Raw genomic sequence first — 21,245 nt, forward strand, 5'->3', positions numbered from 1 at the left:
GAGTTCAATCTGTTATGTTGCTTTACAGAGTAGTCTACCCATAGCAATTGTCATCGAATATAAAAATATGTTCATACATACATGTAGGTATTTTTTTAAATTTTTTAAAATGCTTGTTGTTGAGAGACAGACAGAGCACACATGGGGGAGGAGCAGAGAGAGAGAGCCACAGAATCTGAAGCAGCCTCCAGGCTCTGTCAGCACAGAGCCCCACGCAGGGCTTGAACCCATAAACCATGAGATCATGACCTAAGACAAAGTTGGAGGCTTAACCAAATGAACCACACATTTGCTTTTTTTTTTGTTTTTGCTTTTTGTGTTTTTGTTTTTTGCTTTTTTAAAAATTTTGCACTGGTGTAGGTATTTGAAGTTATCCACTGAAATAAAACAAGTGCATGATTTTATGATTCCACATAATATAATTTTTGTTAGCACTAACCTTATAAAGAGAGGTAGGTTATTTTGTCTAAACCAAATAACCCTTTACAAATGACACCTTTCAAAGCCTCTGTAGTTGTAGAGAGGACGCTCTCTAACCATCTCAGCTCAGTTTGATAAGGAATATTGCAAACAGCAGTGTATTATAATCCCTAATAAGAAACACTTGTATTTGTTGCAGGGAATGAGATATGGAAGTACTTACCAGACCTTCTGAACTTTGAACAAAGTTAGAAAGCCTGGCAACAGTTTATCCCACTAAACAATGTGTTGGCTGACTTAGAAAACAACTTCTCTATTTGAACCGTGGCTTGCATCCCTCTAAGTTAGCCATAGCAAATGTTCTTCATTATTTTAAAAGGTAGAGAGTAGGAGGGGGAGTAAAATATGGGCCTCAAGCATTTTTCCTCCAAAAATAAAAATAAAAAGAGAAAGGGAAGGAAGACGCCTAAAACAATATTACGCTGCATTCTGCACTTTGTCGTTCAATGCTTTACAATTGCCTAATTGTTCATCAGCGTCACTAAAGAAATGCCTTTTATTTTCTCCAGGCACTTAGAGATGACTAAGTGTCACTTAGTCAATTGGCAGAACAAAGAAGTCAATTTATGGATCACATTTTCTCTGTTTCGTTGTTCTTGAAAATAATTCACTTTATTGGTTTAGTGTTCTGGAAAGGTGAGGGATTGACAGGCTTGAAGTACAGAAATATCATCCCAGAGATTCAGACTGCACACACACATTTCTGTTTGAAACTAGAGGTGAAAAGGTAAGAGTTTTTTAGTCTCTTCATGTAACAAACTACTCTAAAAATTAAACAATACTAAAAACTTCTGACTTCCTTCATGCACATTTCACCTGAAAATAGTTACCCGTCTGCATTTTTCTTTCCACACCAATCCTATTAATTAAGCTAGCCCTCAATCATCTCTTTGGTACATATATAAAGTAGTTATTTAGCATTACAACATAAAAAGCTTAAAATACCATTTCTGTAATTTTCCTCTACTTAAAAGGAGTATTACTCTGCAGAAGTTGGGAAAATATGTACCATGGAAAGAAGAAAATAAAAATTATCCATAATTTCATACCAGAGAAAATCACCATTAACATTTTTATATAATCTTGTCATAATTTTCCTATATTCATGTTAACAAATTGTAATCCTATGACTATAACTTCATTTTTTTATTTGTGAACATTTATAAGAGATCAAATATTCCCCTAAAATGATTCCTAAATTATTGCCCATAAATGAACACATCTAGTTTATTAACCCATTCCCTTTCTATTGGACAGCCAATTTACACTATGTATGACCACAAATAACATTGAAATGAGTATCAGTGAACATGTCTCTGTAAGTATCTCTATCTTCTTAGATTAACTTGTTTGTAGTGGATTACCAAAAGATACTGAAAATTTTAAGGTTTATACACAGTATATGGCCAAATCACCTTTTCTAAATTTACTACCCTCAAAGTAGAGTTAGTTTTACTTTATAGTCATATCTTTGAATGGTGAAATTAACACCATAACTACCATTGGACAATAGACTGCCTTGACTCAGTCTCCAGCTATTGGATTTTTCTATTAGCTTATATAGAAAACTAAATTTACTACGGAAGAAGGTATACTCCTTTATTTTTATTCTTGTACTTTTCCAGCATAATCTTAGAAAGAAAATAAACTTAATTTTATACTTTTAATTATCTTTTAATCTTGTATACCGGTAAACCTCTAAAATAACTCATTGCTATTTCAATCACTTCAGTGTAAATTCATGCCTTAGAAATATGGAATGTATTCACATAACTACATGTTTCCTTATCTTTTAAGAAAGGTGTCTAATTATGGAATATGTCATTATGCTCTTTTAAAAAAAACATATGCTATCCTTTTCAAATTAAACTAAAAACTTTTGAGGGTCTGGTGAGAGAAAAATTTAGAGAAAAAGTTAGAGAAAAAAATTGGAAGAAAGATGCACAGATGTTTGCTATTCCCTTTTAATCACTTTTTCCCAGAAATTGTTCCTTTCACCAGAATTTACTAAATATGGGAATAAAACTGCTGCAGAGTACAATCTATATCCACAAATGAAATTATCTAGTTATATTCAATCTATTCTGTATTTTTGAATGGCAAGTGCATTTTCCATATGCATAGTGAGCATTGAAATGCACTACAGCCACAAATTGCGATTAGAAAAGCTGCTTGTTTAGCAGTTTCAAAGGGAGGCAACATGACAATCAAACATGGAAAGCAGATGGAAAATTTATTTTAGGACATGTAGCAATAATACAGAAATTAGGGAGCAATTAAAACATGAAAAAAAATCAGTTTAGCTGAGAAAGTGAATCCAAAGTTATTTCAGTTCACTTCCCAATTATGCTTGTTCTTAAACGAAGATTTGAATTAGGAAGAATGAAATCTGAATGTTCTTTCAGCAAATAAGGTACAACTGAGAATGACATGTAGTGATTGTTCAAAACAATCTTAACCAGAGCAATTACTCAATACTAGCATTTATTTTTAGATGGTAATTCCCCATATTTAGACTGTTGGCTAGATATCAGCAGTGCCAGAAACTCATTGTATTCAGCTTTGTATACTTTTTAATTATTTTTTAAAATTAAAATTTCAGTTTTAAGTACATTGCATAACGTTTAAGTAGACTGCATAATAGTAAAGGCCCGGTGAGTGATTTTCTCATACCTCTTGTGCCAAATACATCAGGAGAAATTAACGTGACCTTTGAAAATAAATCCTTCTGTAAGTCACCATTATTGGACTTGGCGGGAACATGCCAAGGCACAAGGATACCTTTGTAGGAATATTTGCAGTTCTACATGTAATGAACTATAGCATTAGGTAGAAGTTAATTCCAGACACTTACCCAGAATTCTCGCGCCGCAGTGCTGGAGACTGACACAGAAGGCAGCGGGCAAATCCTGAGGAGACGGGGCTGGTGGAAAAGCCTTGGGTTTGCCAGGGTCTCGGGCTGGATTCCCCGGAAGTAGATCCTAACCAGAGGATTCAGGTGTAAGTGGTTTAATAGGAAAGTGCTTCCAGGAGAACTCAATACAGGAGTGCAGGATCCAAGACAAGGAAGAGGTTGAAGCTAATCAGGCGCTATTTCAGGCAAAGGCAGGCCCTGGAAGGTGGTGTCAGCCTGATCCAAAGAGAAGTTTGAAGCGTTAGTTATGCCTTAGTTTATCCCAGTTACATAAATGCACCTCAGAGAAGACATAACTTGCTTACATTAAGTTGTCACCAAATAGCTGATAGGTCTCCTCAAGAGTTAATAACATATTGAGTAAATAACAGCAGATTCCACTTCTGATGCATCGGACGTTCAACCTCTTTGAGAAGCCTGTGCTATTGGGTCTTTGCATAATTGCCAACCCAACACCATGACTACTCAATTTGAGCTTCTACAGTGGAAAAGACAGTGGTTCAGTTTGGTTCAGATTGTTTTTATTTTTAGTCAAACATGATTTATATTTATTGAAAAAAATTAAACAGGTATATAATGATCTGATGAAAATCCTCCCTTTGATTTCCCCACCTTAAGCCACAGGTATAATCATTATTAATTATTTAGTATGTACCTCTTTTAAAATTTTTTTTTCAGCGTTTTTATTTATTTTTGGGACAGAGAGAGACAGAGCATGAACGGGGGAGGGGCAGAGAGAGAGGGAGACACAGAATCGGAAACAGGCTCCAGGCTCCGAGCCATCAGCCCAGAGCCTGACACGGGGCTCGAACTCAGGGACCGCGAGATCGTGACCTGGCTGAAGTCGGACGCTTAACCGACTGCGCCACCCAGGCGCCCCAGTATGTACTTCTTTTAGACCATTGACTGAAGTTGTATCTGTAACTGTTTATTGAAATACCCAGATCATTCCTGATCCCGTCATCACTTTAAAAAAGCATATGAATAAAGGGCAAGTTTCTCTGTCCTCCTTCTCTTCAGATGCAACTTCTAGAAATAATCGGTTTGGTATTCATTTTCCCTATTTTCCAACTTTATACATATATATCTGATATATATATGCACTTGTATAGATATAGTTTTAGAAAAATATGTTTATTACTCAACGCATTGCTTTTTCTGGTTAAAAATATAATATGCACAAATTTCCAAATATATATATATATGTCAATTATCACATTCTGTTTAATTCTTGTATAATTTGCACTTTATATGACACATCATAATTTATTCACCCATTCTGTCTTACTGTACATTAGATTATTTCTACACATTGCTTCAGAAATAATACTGAAGTAAACACCTTTTTACTGATATTATACTATTGCTTTGTGGGAATATATTCCCCCAAACGGGACTTCATGTCAAGTGTCTTTATCTTTTTATTTAATATATATCATCATTACAACAGTTTTCAAAAATAATGAAAAGTCTCTAAAACACAGATTTTACAAAAAATTATTCTGTTGCAGCAGATATATAACTTAGTGGGAGGGAATATTATATATTTTATAAAACAATGCAGAACAATATATGTTAAAGATGAAAGAAATCTTTGGATTGTTTTAACAATCTTTCACAAAATCCCCAAACATTTTTTATATGATATGATAAAGCCATTGCATGACGTGCATGGCCTCATCTCACGTAACAGAAAAAAATCTCTCAGCCAAAAAGAACCTTTAAAATAATGTCTTTATTTGTCTCTCATTATACTCATGCAAGAATACACGTTCCACAGCAGTACTCATTTAAGTTCTCCTTTTTCTCCCTTTTTTTTTATTCGCACATTCAAGATGTTTCTGTGTTTCATTTTTAATGACTATTAAAAACCTCTACTTTAACTCTAATCTGCATGCTACTGTCCCTCTTTGCTTTCCTTTTCTTCTTGGGTCCTTATTTCAAATAAAAGCATAGGCAAAAGGAAAAAAGAAGAGAAACTAAGTGGGAAAGCTAGAATTCTCTTAAAAGGGAGGTGACAGAAAAGCAGATAGACCTTCCTACCTATCTTTTTGTTTATTAGGCAGAAATTTCTTAAAAGGTTTGAGGTTATTTTAAAAAAAAATATATGCAACACAATAAAAATGAGGCCAAATATAAAAGTGAAACCACAAATTTCTATAGGATAATTACATTGTAGTCTAGAATTTGGCTTTGACCTTCTTCAGAACAGAAGAGTGAAGTTTTGGGTTCTGTTGAGGGTGTACAAAGCAGAAAAGCACATCACTCCCAGCCTTAAAATAATAAAAACATTCAGATACTCAATATATTCACAACTACTTTTGAACCCACAACTACTTTTGAAGTTAAGATCTCAGGGTAACTAACCTGAAATCTAAGGAAACACAGGAACCTTCAAGGAAAGACAAGGTATGAGCACTTACTGTCTTAACACCACACAGTCCAGTAAGAATGACTCAGCCAAAAATTTCAACCAATTGGTAGAGGCCAAATATGGGCTAATGTGAGGATAGTGAACATCTAGAAGAACAGACACAGGGAGGATTCATACTTACTCACCAAGTCTTCTCCATAGACCTCACCAGGTATACATAAAAACTGGAGCAAACTTTTTAGAATTAATAATTAATATTTCATGCAAGCTGTTTCAATAGATAGAAAAAATCCCATTTTATTAAATGAACACTACCTTAATAGCAAAACAGAATTGTAACCGTAAAAGAAAATAAAATGCGTGCTAATTCCACTTAAAAAAAAGATGTAAAATCCTGAATTGAAATGTTGTATAACCTAATTCTACAGCATATTTTTAAAATAAAACAATCGTAGTTGATTAATAGTTATCTCAGAATAATAGAGTGGGTGGGGAATGGGACTAGGCAGCAGGGATAAAGGGAACAAAAAGTAAAACAAAATAAATGAAATAGAAGCAGGGTCATAAATGGACTGATGATGATAATAAGCTTTTTTATTTATTCCATGTACCTGAGTTTTAATTAAAACGAAGATAGACCAGAGCAAGGAGCAGTTATGGGACATCACATGAAATGTTCATTTTTTGGAGATGGACATCACCCTGGGAGAGCTAGTATGGTTTTCTTCCTGCTAGTCTGCATCCTCCCTCCGCCAGCAGGCAATGTCATCTGGTTGGTCTTGTTTCTGTGAACAAAAATTTATAAGGCATTTTATGTCACTACCTAACAAGAATCTTGTGAATTTAAGATTATGTAACCTCTGAGAAGGCAAGACACACATGGTCAAAACACAAAAAACAAATACACATGGTCCGAATTTCACAATACAGAACAATGAAAATTAGAAAGTAAAAAATAATAATAACATCACCTAGATATAGAAGAAATATTAGGCACATATCATTATAGACATCTCTTTAGTCACATCTCTAGACGGAGGATAGAGAAATGTAGAAATAAGAGAAACAATTTCATAAACAGAAATGCACTACACATGTCACTCTAAAATAAAGTATTAAATTAGTTTTATTTAAATGCAACAAAAGAAAAAGGAAATGAAGTGAAACTGGAATAACTGCTAACTTCACATAAACACTTCTTCACCACAAGATATGTTAGTTTCTAAAATATACCTGTAAGGTTGAGGGGGGAGAAAGACTGCAAATTCTTTAGTCATTAAAATAAAATCTTAACTGCATTAAAAATTTCTAGATGCCAATTAACTCCCAGGTATTAAATAAAAGTAATTCATTTGGCACTTGTTTACACCAGAAATTTTTGAAAATATGTCCACAAATTCTTTGACAAGAGATAAAACTAACTCACCAGGAGAATGGGAAAGAGTAACCTCTGAGACTAGGACATGAAGGGTGTTGTGACTTTTATTTTTCTTTCTTCCTTGGACCCCTCATTCTGAGGGAAACCACATACTATATCATAAAGACACTCAAACAGCTCTAGGGAGACATCTACTTCGTGAGCAACTGGGGCTCCTTGGGAACATTAGCTAGGGACCGAGTCCTTTGCCAGTAGCCATTGGTGATCCTCCAGCTGCCCCTCCAGCCCCAATAAAGCTTTCTCAGGACTCAGTCCTAGCCAACATTTTGACTCATGAGAAACACTGAATCAGAACCATCCCGCTAAACCACCCCCAAATTCCTAACCCACAGAAACTATGACTTACAAAGGTATGTAGCAATAGATAGCTAAAACAGTCTTTTATTCTTAAATTATAAAAATTTTGATTCAATTACTCAGTGCTCATAAAGAATGAAATCTTGCCATTTGCCACAATGTTCATGGAACCAGAGTATATCATGCTAAGTGAAATAAGTCAGTCAGAGAAAGACAAATAGTATACACTTTCACTCATATGTGGAATTTAATAAATAAAACAGATGAACATAGGGGAAGGGAAGGAAAAATTGGGTAGAAACAGAGAAGGAGGCAAACCATAAGACACTCTTAACTATAGAGAACAAACTGAGGAGAACAACAACTATAGAGACAAACTATAGAGAACAACAAACTATAGAGAACAAACACACTTGCTAGAGGGAAGTGTGGGGGGGAGGGGCTAAATGGGTGATGGGCATGAAGGAGGGCACTTCTTGGGAGGAGCACTGGGTGTTATGTGTAAGTGATGAGTCACTGGACTCTACTCCTGAAACGAATACTACACTGTATGTTAACCAACTTGAATTTAAATACATAAATTAAAAAAAATTATTCTATCTTCAACACTGGATTTTGTTTTTCATTTGTCTTTTCCAGAAGAGTTAAATATTTGTTTTGACCTTTAAATCAAATGATAATTTAGCCAAGCATAAAATTCACGGGTCACACGCCCTTTCCCTTGCACCTGTGTAGGAGTTGATAGTCCATTTTTTGGCACTGAACATTTAATTAGCTTCCTTAGTACAGTTTTTCCATTTAACCACTAAGTAATTTGGTTCTAAGTTTTTTTTTATATAAAGTTTGTTTAAATTTTTTTTAGATTTATAGAAAAACTTTGAAGGTCAAAGACACTTCCCATATACTCTGTACTCATTTTCCTCTGTTACTAACATCTCACATTACATTGAGTTAGAAGACTTAAATATTTCCAAAATGAGAGGAGTGATTCTGACTAGAGATTAAATGTGGGATTATGGCAATATATGTAGATTTTGAAGCTCTCACCATAGATAAGGCTGCCTAGGCAGTAAGTTTACAAGGACAATCTAGGGGAAAACCTTAAGGAAACCCAATGCTTAATGGCTAGATAGAGGGGGGAATGAGACTACAAAGTAAATATAGACAGAATAATGGCCAAAAATACAGGAAAAGCCATGAAAGTATAGTTATATAAGCCAGTGTTAGAGTATTTCTTGAAAGGAGTAGTTGGGGTTATCAAATGCTATAGAAAGATCAAGAAAAATAAGTGTCTCTTAGATACATGATGTAAAGGTCCCTCTTTAAATATGAAACAAAACTCACCAAGTATGGCCATATTGCAGTTTTTCAAAAGAAGGGTGACATGCTGGGGAATTCTAATAAGGATAATGCAATATCTTTTAAGATTCTTAATTACAATTTTCAATTGAATGTAAGGCAAAATTGCAATCATGGAAAGGAGTCTATACCTAGAGTAGTGACTTCAGGTTCTGCATTTACAATTATAGTATACATGCCTTAACCTGTGTTTGAGGAATATTTCAGAATGTGGATATCTCCTAATCAACTGTGATTAGACCAAGGGTAGATCCTTGATATTACACAGCCCAGTCAGAGTCCTTTCCCAAGTCCAAATTAGAATTGAGAGTAAGAGAGGAGTGTCAACTTCTTTGTGAGATTGTAATCATAACAAAAGAACTTGAAGACCATTTTGTCTCCAGTGTGGTTTGTATAGGCCAGAAAGCCATCTTCTCTGAAAGAGGACACTTGTTCCGATCTCTGTCTCTCATTGATTTAATTCTCTCCCTGTGGATGTTTTATTTGCCACTGTAATATCCAGAAACTACCTGTTTTTCAATGTGTACTTCAGCTCCAGAATTTCCAGGTTTTAAAAACAGGCTATATCACTATTCATAATTTCCAGTTCTTTTTATTTTTTTTAACATTTATTCATTTTTTGAGAGACATAGAGAGAGTACAAGCAGGGGTGGGGCGGAGAGAGAGGGAGACACAGAATCCGAAGCTGGCTCCAGGCTCGCAGCTGTCAGCACAGAGCCCTAAGTGGGGCTCGAACCCACCAACCGCAAGATCATGACCTGAGCTGAAGTCAGACGCTTAACCGACTGAGGAACCCCATAATTTCCAGTTCTTAATTTACATTTGAAAATTATGTTTTTAATTCTAAGAGCATAGTAAATATAGTTATTTTACAATCCGTGACCAGTAATTTCATTGCCTAGTGTGCCTGTGGATCTATTTCATTGTCTATTGTGTTGCTTGTTACTTATGTTGTCTTTTCCCCTCATCTTTGGCTGTGTGCTTAATGTTTTTGAAAAAAAAATGCAGAAACAATTTGAAGGCTGAAATGAAGTTATCTTCCTTCAGAAAGAATTGTCAATTACTTTTGTCAGGCATCTTGGGACACAAGCAAAACAGGTGATCTTAAGTTAATTTCAAGATTTGAGGTTTTCTGTGGAAACCAGATACCTTAGCGCTTGTTCAGTGCTTGAAAGGATTGCATTACTTTCTACTGGATCCTACTCCTAAGGCTTGGGTGACCCTTAGGGGTTGTTTACCAGGGCTACCCTCCTTTGCTAAGCCTTGGACTCAGCTTTTGTTGCTCTAGATCAAAGAAATCGTCAAAGATACTGCTCAACTCCTCAAAGTTCTTTCTAGATGTGAAAATGTCCCCTGCACAGAACGAACTCCAAAGGTCTTTGGATTTCTATGTTCTCCTGGATATTGACATGGTTACTCCTAACATTTTGAACTCCAATATTTCTTTTGGTTGATGATCATGTTTTGTGGGCCCAGAAATTTATATGATTTATGGACCCATCTTTTGGAAAAGGACACAAAATCAGACACAGAGTCTTGAAAGGAAGCATACAAGTGAAAAACCCTGGAACCTAAGCTTCATGGTAAATCCTCCTCTGCTAGGCTTCACTTGGTGGTTTGGTCCAAATTACCTGGTCACCAATTACCACAAGTTCAAGGCACTTTCCTAGATCCTTAAAGGAATGTACGCTATTCAGTGTGGTGTGATACTCACATCATGAAGAGGAGCAGAACTAACAGATCAGAACATCTCTCTCTTTTCACATGCATCTGCTCTTTGAATGGAATGGCAGTAAGAATCAACCCCATTATTTAGATAGTTATTTATATCTCGCTCTCACTTTTTTCCTCATATAAGTAAGCATATTTGAATCTGCAGAAGCTAAATTTGCATGTGATGCAACTCCATTATTATCTGTAATTTTTCTTTCGAGGGCTTCTTTAACACAAAAGCTGCTTCAAAGTGCATGTTCTAATTTCAGATGAATGCATATTTTTAGCTATTTTTTTTATTGTTCATCACAAACTTTATCACACTGTTGCTAGTATTATAATCTGCATGGTTTATGTTTTTTGGAATTTTTGAGATTATGCTGAGACCAAACAGTTAACTTTTTAATGTTTTGTGTATGCTCTAAAAGAACGTATACTTTCTGTTATTGGTAAGAAATTCTCTATAAATCAACTTGATTAAAGCTATCAAATGTGTTACTAAAATTCTCTGTACCCTTATTTATTTTTTGTCTATTTTATTTGTTGATATCCACATAAAATGCCTAATGGCTGTGTACACATCAATTCTTAATGTGTTCATGTTTTGTCCATTCTGTTAGCATGCAGAAAATGGTAGCTGGTGGACCAGAAATTCCAAATAATCTGTGAAACAAGGTAAAAAAAATGGGATCTAACTGGAGAATTTAAAAAGTCTGAAACACACGCAGAGGTGTACATTTCCTGCCATGACATAGTAACAGGGTTTGGATTTAGATTTCCATAGGAAATAATTACAAAACTGGATTAAATTTCTAAAAGAACTGTGTTAAGACATTGGCCAATAGGCACCTTAGGACCATTAAGGTAAAGAAAATGGGAAAACTCTACAATTGCCTGGCTTTCTGCCTGGAGGCACATCCACTTTGCAAACTGTGAAACTGGGAGAGCAGAATGTTGCTCTTGTTGAAGTGACGACCCAGAGACTGGAGTTCAGGGAGGCTGAGGTAGCCAGGGGTTGCAGGCTAGAGTTGTGGAGAAGGGGAGATAAGCAGAAAAGGAGCTTCAAAATTCAGCACGAGAATTCTCTTGAATCTTTGCTGAATACTCAACTATGTATGCAAGGGCAAAGAGGGGGCGGGGGCTTTAAGCTGAACACTTTCCAGAGCGCAGGGATGTGAGAGCCCATGATGTTCACTCAGGGAATTTGGTAAAAACCTCAGAAGAACCATGTAAGACTAAACTATCCCTACAGTAAAGGAGAGCAAAATTTTCAGCTCACCCCAACAAGTGTTGAAAATGCCAGGGAAACCACAAGTAAAATCTAAAGCCCGGCAAGATAGCAGAATACAAGGTCAATGTACAAAACCATTTTTATGTGTATATACTGGCAAATAAATGATTACAAATTAAAATTTTTAAATACCATTGAAGCTAGCATTAAAATCATGGATTATTTAGGGATAAACTTCACATAATATATCCAGATGTGAGACCTAGGTATTGAAAAATCACAAAGATTGTTGTGAGGAATTAAAGGAGATTTTAATAAATGGAGATATCTACTATGTTCATTCACCAGAATACTCAATATTAAGAGTCAATTCTTCTTAAATTCATCTGTAGATTCAATGCCATTTGAATTAAATCCAAGCAAGTTTTTGGGTTAAAATAGAAAAGATTGATAATACCAAATCAAGGATATGGAGCAACTGGAATGCACATCATTGGTGGAAATACAAAGTGATATAGCTAACATATTAATCTTCTCTTGCTGTGTAACGAATTACCATCAGCAGCAGCTTAAAAAACACATTTAGTGTTAATTCATGGTCTTTACAGATCAGAAATAGGGTGGTCCTTTGCTTAGGGACTCACAAAATTTCCATTAAAGTGTGGCCAGGGCTAGGTTCTCATTTGAGGCTTGAGGTCCTTTTCCACCTCCCTCGGGTTTTTTGGCAGAATTATTTTGACTGTGGAATTCATGGAAGCTCACTTGAATGAGAAAGGGCAACAGCAACTCTAAAGTGATTTCAGCACAGATTTGTATGCAAGGTAATGTGTTGACAAGAATGATATCTACTCACATTTGCCACATTTAACTGGTTAGGGGCCAGTCACAGAGTTTGCACACACTCAAGGCATGGAGTTATAAAAAGTATGAACACCAAGAGACAGCAATCATGAGGGTTAACATAAATTCTCTTCCATAGTCAGGCTGAAAATTTTTCTGGTAGTTTCTTATAAAGGAAGTCTATACTATAACCCCACTACCACTTCTAATCATATTTGCCCGAGAAAAATTAATGCATATGTCTGCATAAAGATCTGTATGCGAATGTTCATAGAAAATATATTTATAATAGCCCCAAACTGGAAACAACTCAACTGTCTAGTCACTGGTGAAATTATGAGGTTATACAATGGAATGTTTTTCAGTACTAACAGGGAATAAGCCATTAACACATGCAACAACATGAATGAATCTCAAACATCTGTGCTAAGTAAGTGAAGCCATACACAAAGACTACATTCTATTTATATGAAATTATAAAGAATTTTATGTAGAACAAGAAAAACATAATATGTCACAGTGCCAGCAAGCAGGCTTATGGCTGCCTGGTACCAGGCATGAGGGGTGGAGATTGACCAGAAAGGAGTAATTTGGGATAGTAATGATGTCCTGTATCTGCTCTGCAGCGGTAGCTTTCTGCACGTACATAATGTCAAATATACGCCTGGCACTCGGCAGACCCTTTGCAATGTCATATCCCATCCCTCCTGGGCAGGAAGTAGAGCATGTCCAGGAAATGGGCAGGAAATGAGATGTCCATCTCACTGCTGAGATCAAGGATGATAACATGAGTTCACAGTGCACTCAAAAAAAACAAAAACAAAAACAAAAAAACCTCAACATTCATATGCCCGACTATATGGAAACTGGAGTAAAGGAAATAAATGTGGGGTTTATTTCTGGATAGGAAGTCTCTGAGGGTGGATAGTTCAGGGAGTGAGAACATATTTACTCTGGCTACTCAGAGAATTCAAATTGGTACAGAGCAAAATAAAAACAGAGATATACTAGATGCAATGAAAATGAAAAGAAGGTTAAATGAAAAAGAAGAAATAGGTGAGCTGTAGGTACAGGGGAAAGAAAGGTACAGGCATGCCATGGGTGATGACAAGGTTCAAATCTATAGAAACAGAATTGAGATACTTAGAGTAAGCATGCCGAATCCGTAATTTTGGAAGATACATGAAGTGGAAGTTCAATCTGCCAACCTTTAAGTGAAGTAATTAAATATTTGAAATAAGATTAAAGAATAGACGGGAAGCCTGTAAGTTATGGCTGTGAAGATGGGATGGTCATGATGCAAACAGATACAGGAGACTTCAACAAATGTATCACAGGAGTGAAGTAACCAGAGGACAGTAACTGTTCACTATTCTGAAAATATTCTTATCAAAACACCAATCTCTCCCAAAATATGCAAGGTCAGAAATCACCTTAGGAAATGAGACTGTGGGCTGCCACAATAGCACCTACAGATGTATTGAACTACAGGTTAAATCAAGCCATCAATGAATTTAGGTGCCGTGAGAGCCGATATTGTTTTGGCTGATTCTTGCATATACAGAGTGATGTGAAAGATTCATTTGAACGGGATTTTCTCTGCCACTGGCCCTTTTCTTAAACTGTTTATCAAACTAATTTATCAAGTTAATTTCAATGAACTAGATGCCAGTCAGAGCCCTTAAAAAGAGAAAGCAGTAAAAGGAATTTTGAAATGTTGGGATAAAGCGAAATCAAGAGCTGAATGTAGGCAGCATCTCTATAATCATGATGTAGGGTTCATACAAACCAAGCAATTTCAGGCAGAGAAGACCCAGTTGTCTATGTACGAGCTTCCCATCTTATGTATAACAAAACTATAATGTTCAGGAAGCAGTTAAGCTCCCTGAATTGATTTAAAATATTTTCCCGTGTGGAGACAGAACATTTTTTAGGAAAAAAAAAGTCTACCAAATGATCTTACTAAAGCATGGTACATATCTAGCTTTGGTGGACTTGCTCATAATGCTGGCAATGCTTACTAAGGAGTCAAGCAGGAAAGAAATGTTGCTTTCGATTAACCTCAACCAAAACCTAAAGGTTGTTTGTTACTGTAGGTGAGATTATAGAGCAGAGAGATTGATTCCCCACTACAAATAGAGATCTGTAAAATAGTATTGATGTTTTATTTTATTTTTCTATTACAGATGTTCTTGTTGATGGTGTTATAAAAAGGATAGCATGATCATATCTAACATAAGCAGAAATGTCAATGTGTAGCCATGGAAACAGCCTGGCAAGCCAGTGGTAACCTACCCTTCATGTGGATTATTTTTCTTCTAAATGACTCCTTGGACAACAAATGTATAAACATACAACTATCAAAAATATAAAAATCAGACATGTGTAGATTGAAAACAGTGCTACCCCAAATTCACAACTCAACTCGAATGCCTCAGGTCACAAATTCATGCCTCCAGGGATAGTATAAAAGAACAAACTACCTTGGCAAGAACTCCTGGCAGATGGATAACTGGGACCTGCTTGGAAGAAGCAGTTCTACCTGGCTCCAGAGGTTCATTACTTCAGGGGGATGTCAGCCCAGAACGACACACTTTCTGATTTTCCAAAAAATCAGGAAATTAGGTTTGTATGTAAAATCATGTAATTTTTAATCTTGTCCGCTTATTTTAATTTTAAAACATTTATACACCAAACAAGTTTTATGTGTTTATGTTTTTCAGGGAGAAGCCAGTCTCTGGCCCAATTTTATATCTGGGCCAATGGACTATCAATTTCATCTGATTGATTTACTGATTGAGATTTAGTTGCATCTATATATTCATTTACTTTCTTTGGATTGATTATATAAAGCCCAACGGGTTGGCTTCAAAAGAGAGACTCAGAATTTTTAGGTAATCGGCAAATGAGCTGAACTTTATCTCTTTATGGAAGCTTTAGAAGAACTTTAAATAGGTAATTTAGGATTTAATTTTGTTCACAGAGTAAACAATTGAGTGAATTATGAAACTGGAAATTGTGAATCCATCATTTAAACCAGTTAACTTAGTCTCAAAAGTATCTGATTATTTCACGTAGAATACACTATTTTGGTTTTCTGTAGAACCTAGTTCACTGAATATATACTCTTGTTCTACATAGGTACAAGATAACGGTCTGAAGAGACCATAGCCTAGGGCAGTTTGGATTTGGTTTACAAATATTTTAAAGATGTCAGAAATACCCCAGAGTTGTGCAAGGGCCAGAGATTAAGAGATTCAATCTAGAAAAGAAAAAAGAAATCCCACTAATGATATGAGGAATTGGACAAAGGATGACATTAATGATACCCACTTATATTTTGCTCTGACAGTTCATTTGAGATGTGTGTGTGTGTGTGTGTGTGTGTGTAATGTATTTCTTTGAAAATAGAAATATCTTTCTGAAGGAAGGCTTAGTTTTTTTATGACCAAAGCATAACTGATGCAGCTTAAATAAGCAATAATTGGTGTTGGTAAAAACGTGTTTGAATTTTAATTAGAAAGTTGGAAAATTCTGATGTTTAAAAGAAAAATATGAATTTACCAACATGAGGACTTCTTCCAATACTTCAAATTGGGGTTCTTATATTGAAAACAATAATTACTGTCATCGTTATTATTATTAACCAATGAAGTATTTTGTCTGCAAATGTTTCTGTTGGGATTAAGTTACATGAAGAAATGTTTTTTAGAGAAAGATCTGGTACCAGTTAATTAACTATGTGCTCTGATTTTTTAAAAATAATCTTTATGGAAATAGAGAAGCTTAATAAAAGGCAACTGTTACTGATTAACCTAAATATTCTTTCTTAGTAGAAGTTTTAAATTTAGGATTCTTTAATTAGAAGCTAAGAAATTACCGGTCTACCTTCTGAACAATATATTCCTGAATCAGTAGAAGAAAAAGAATTGCATGATATCAAAGCAAGTGTACTATCAGTTATCCATTAATTTTTATTCTGTACTTTGGAACGGATATGAAATTAAAAATTAATAAATTAAAGGAAAGAAGTTGCCAATAAACAAATAATGGAAGGTCATGGTTTCCAAAATTTCACCAACTTTATTCTAAATATTTGATATGCCAATTGCATCATTTCCCAAGACAGTTCTGAAACTTAGGGGAATTTTAAGGAGACATTGATTAGAATTAACATATACATATAATATCACTTATAGAAAATCCATGTGGATGTTGCTAAATGTACACTTATGAGGATTACTTTCATGGAAAGCCAATGAGCAACTATGAAAGAAAGGAAATTATTTGAAACCATGAAAGCCATACTTAGGCAACCATAAGGCACCACAAAGAAATCTCTTTTTTTCTAAATGCCTTCTAGGAAAACAGTGTCCAGGAATTAGATCCGATCTTCTTTCCCTGCCCTGGCTTTCTTGAGGTCTAACTAACAGACAAAAAAACTGCACACACACTTAATGCATACAATTTTATGAGTTTAGACACATGCATACACTTGTGATACCATCACCACAATCAAGATAATAACCGTTGGATCTAGTGTTTGTAGCATCTTTGATAAGGATAGGCAGCTTTGTAGAAAAGCTTAAGTTGCTTTAAATATTTTTATGTCTTAAGAGTATTGGAAAATATATTACATTATGTGAGGGAGATCAGAGTGACCAGAGTGAAGATGTGACAATTATTAGGAAAATATTGGAAATGATAAATACTCTTCAGTCAGTGGCAACTGCAGTGAAGAACATTGACCTCTTATTTGTGAAGTTTGCAAAGTATGTTCCAGAAAACAAAGAGAAAATCAAAAGCAAACAAAAATACCTATCAGATGTATTCCAGCATTTTTAGCCATCTCCATTCTTATTAAAAAAAGTGAAAAGTGGAGAATATCCTTGACAATGGAAAGCATTTTATGCCTGACATGCATTGTATCACTTAAATATTATGAATCCTGTCAATGCCTGTAATCAGTTCTCACATACATACGTGAGGATTCACATCGTTTCATGATTAGAACACTACATATTAGCATGCATTTTGGAAAACATTATTGCATTTGGGCTCCAAAAGTGAAAATCCTTGGAATTTGAAACTACATATGCCAAAATCATCTTGGTCAAAAGATTCACAATATCCATTGTGAAATATATAAAATATGTTTAACATAAAATAATCTCCATTTCAAATAAAGCAGATACATATCAATATTAAGAAAGCAAAGAGCTGAGCCTAATGTTGGAGATCTCCCACTGACACGTCACTCCCTAGTAAGATATAACCACTGAAGGATGATCACATGAGACTTAACAAAGGGCCACATATGGCCCTGGGTTTAGTTATTAATGTACTGAATTATGTTTTTATTCTAATTGTTTCTTCTTTACTCTTCTATGCTTAAGGGATATGCTCATATAAATGACTGCAAGATAAATAAAGCTGACAAACACAAGTGACTGTATCTTTTGGCATTAAGATAATTATAGATCATTACATGGTAGGAATAGTCAATAGCCCCAAAGTAATATGATTAAATAAAGCACTTTAAAACTGTAATTCACCTAGCCTTTTTAATATTTTACTATTTCTTCTTTGTTGCTCCAAAGCTATGAATTTTAAGATTTATTTGTCACTACTCTCTATATTTTCTGCTGTACACACTATTTGTGGGCTATGGCAACCAATCCCCTTGGGCTTGCTTTTGCTTTAATTTGCATAAACACAGGCATCATATGAATATTCAGTGAGTGGCTTTGCATTAAGTAAGTGCCCTTAATCAGCTTTTCAGTTCAGTTTTATTGGTTGCACGCACAGTCAGTTATTTCATCCAGAAAATCTGAAGGCCCTACAAACTAACCAGGTAAGGATTGTAATTCCTTGATGCATTTAATGAAAGAATATTATCATTTGATTACATAGGTTCTGGAGAATGCTAAAAGCATGGTGGGTTTTTTTTTCCCTGTGTTTTTTTCTTCCCTTGGTGGTCAGGTGGGTGCATGATTCTCTAATTTGCATAAACATCAGATCTATGAATAATTCATCAGGGTTATTTTAAACACTAGGCTTCTACTTTGGATGGCACTAGGGTACCGCCATTTGATTGGCTGAACGCTGTTTTCATCACCAGCAGAATTCCTATAACATGAAAGCACCTAAAGGGGCTGAATTGAATATACAGTATTTGTTTTTTGAAAAATGTCTGTTATCTTTTCAAAGCAAATTGTGCTCTTCTCTCCCTCCCTAACATTAGAACTTGTAGCTTTTCATGATAAATACATTACAAGCTCAAATGTGGCTACCGTTTGTAGACTTGACCGGTATCTATGATTTCTGGAGAATGGGGTAGCAGCTGTATTCTTCTAAACATGCATAAACATGAGCGACATGTAAATAAGAAACTGTCACATGCATATGGAGCCCTGAACAGCTCCATCGCTAGGATCCATCTATTTCTCTTTATCAGAATATTCTCTGAATAGATAACTTTGAGGCTCTTTCATCAATTTTAAAATGCCATGGACAATTATGGCACTGTATATGCATATAGTAAGCATATATGATCTGACAAATTATTTCTCGTGTAATATTTAATTTATAGTTTCCTCTCAGCCCACCTACAGATTTTTAAATTTAGTAGTTCCTTGCCATACGATAGTGACAGGAAAACTGTTAATTAAGAATGACCAGCTAATTAATTAAGATATTAGGGTGTAACTCACTCCCACGATTTACTAAAAATAAATTATGCCTGTATGCTTGTGGAGATGAGGAACACGCAGGTTTACACCATTCTTTGTTAGTTACTTGAACATTAGCCATTTGCATTTCTGGTCTCAGAGTCCTCACTGACAAGATTCTCACTGTAAGCATTTGTGATCTTGAAACATTACAGAAATAGGGGATTGGGGGATGGTATAAATTGAATTTACTCTTTGGCACATTCCATTTTTGTTTTCCTACTTCATACAGGAATGTATCACAAATAAGATGTTGAACAATTACTGTTATGAAAGGTATAGTGAATGACATGTATAATCAGTCTGTGTAATCAACTAAAAAGTACTTCAAGTTCATTGTATTTTCTATATATTATATGGATAAAAATACCAAAGGCATCCTTAACAACTAACAAAAAAGGCTGAAAATTTCTCAGGGTTTCATAGGTTCACCACATAATTTTTTAAGTTTACTCTAAATCAATATTACACTGTATTATTTTTCAGTCTTTTTATAAACAGTATTCAAATATGAGCTTCATATGATGCTGAAGCTGAAGAAAAATGAAAACCTTTTCATTTCCTTTTCTAGCTCTCTATAAAGCTAATGATAGTGTTGGGCTAGTTTCCATTTCTCTTTATTTGAATTATTTGTAGTTAGATGAGGGTCTTTCTTTCTTTTCTCTCTCTCTCTCTCTTCCTTCCTTCTTTCCTTCCTTCCTTCACTCCCTCCTTCCTTCCCTTCTTCTTTCCTCCCTCTCTTCCTTCCTTTTTTTCTCTCCCTTCCTCCCTCCCTTTCTCTCTCTTTCTTTCCTTCTCTATATCTTTAGAATCAATACACTAAAAAAATATTTTTGAGATAATATTCCTTCAATCAGAATCAACTTTCATAAGCAAATTTGACATATTTATTATTTTACCTGTTGACAAAATACTTTATAATAAATGATATGGAAAAAGGAATTCAAAACAAAACTTGTTTAAAATGAGATAAAATTGCAAATATCTCTCAGAATTCCATGTACTTATATTAGCAATTTTGTTTTGCATTTAATTATAAATAATAATATTAATCTCACATCTACAGTGTGCTATATTTAATTAAATCTTGCAGGATTCAGTATGGATCCTGTTTATTTAATTATCAGCCATTAAATGTTTACAGCTATAATAAAGAGCAAGCAATCTTTACTATACTATATAGAGATTATAGATTTGGAACTAATTAACCAAACATTCTCATTCAAGTGATGCTCATTCTACTGAATACTTTTCATGTGAAATCAGCTAAACTTACATTTCTTCAATATTTAGTCCTTTCACTTGTTTCAAAACAATCAAAATTATTTTCTAAACAAGAAATTAATAGTTATGATTTCAGAAGAGATCTTATCCTTCTTTCGATCTATGACAGCATGTTTGTAATTCTATTTTAGGTACATATAATTTTGTGCTTTTACCCTTTATATTATTTGGAATAATAACTGAAGCTCTTTTGAAGAAAACATATTTTAAATGAAGTTGGAAACCACCAAGATAGTGAATGACCACAGGATTTACCTTTCATTTCAGTAAGAGGTTCTTCCTAGAAGGGCAGCAGGCATCTTGTATTGCATAAGCTTTGTATAAAGAAAACAAAGCATTTGTTTTAAATTTTGGAAAGTAATCATCACAAAAATATAATTAAAATTATAATACATTACATTCCTAAGGAAGAAAAATAATTTATATCTTTCAAATAGTCTCATTTCATGTAGTGCTTTTATATTTTTAGACATCTAAGAAGAAAAGCAGTTAGGTATATGTTTATACTGTCATTTAAAAGACATTTTTCATTAAAAAAAAGATTTTTTAACATCTGATCACTCTGTATTTTGTGGATAAAAAAC

General features: G+C 34.7%; 2 long non-coding RNA genes across 3 annotated transcripts in view; both read right to left on the minus strand.

Annotated features, from left to right (window-relative positions):
• LOC123379038 overlaps positions 1–3,809 on the minus strand; it is a 194,828-nt gene extending 191,019 nt beyond the window's left edge. The window contains exon 1 of the long non-coding RNA XR_006582969.1: positions 3,335–3,809. This is a non-coding gene — a long non-coding RNA (uncharacterized LOC123379038). The remainder of the gene's footprint in view (positions 1–3,334) is intronic.
• Positions 3,810–4,926: 1,117 nt separating this feature from the next.
• The window catches only part of LOC109502164, a 31,704-nt gene continuing 15,385 nt past the window's right edge, over positions 4,927–21,245 (minus strand). The window contains exons 2-4 of one of the 2 annotated variants that reach the window (XR_006582970.1): positions 20,917–20,975; positions 6,380–6,553; positions 4,927–5,914 (exon numbers count right to left, since the gene is read on the minus strand). This is a non-coding gene — a long non-coding RNA (uncharacterized LOC109502164). Of the gene's footprint in view, positions 5,915–6,237; positions 6,554–20,916; positions 20,976–21,245 lie in introns of those variants that run through there. The other variant, XR_002743844.2, reaches the window with a different exon arrangement.

Source organism: Felis catus, chromosome A1 (genome assembly GCF_018350175.1).
Source record: "Felis catus isolate Fca126 chromosome A1, F.catus_Fca126_mat1.0, whole genome shotgun sequence".
NCBI lineage: Eukaryota > Metazoa > Chordata > Mammalia > Carnivora > Felidae > Felis > Felis catus.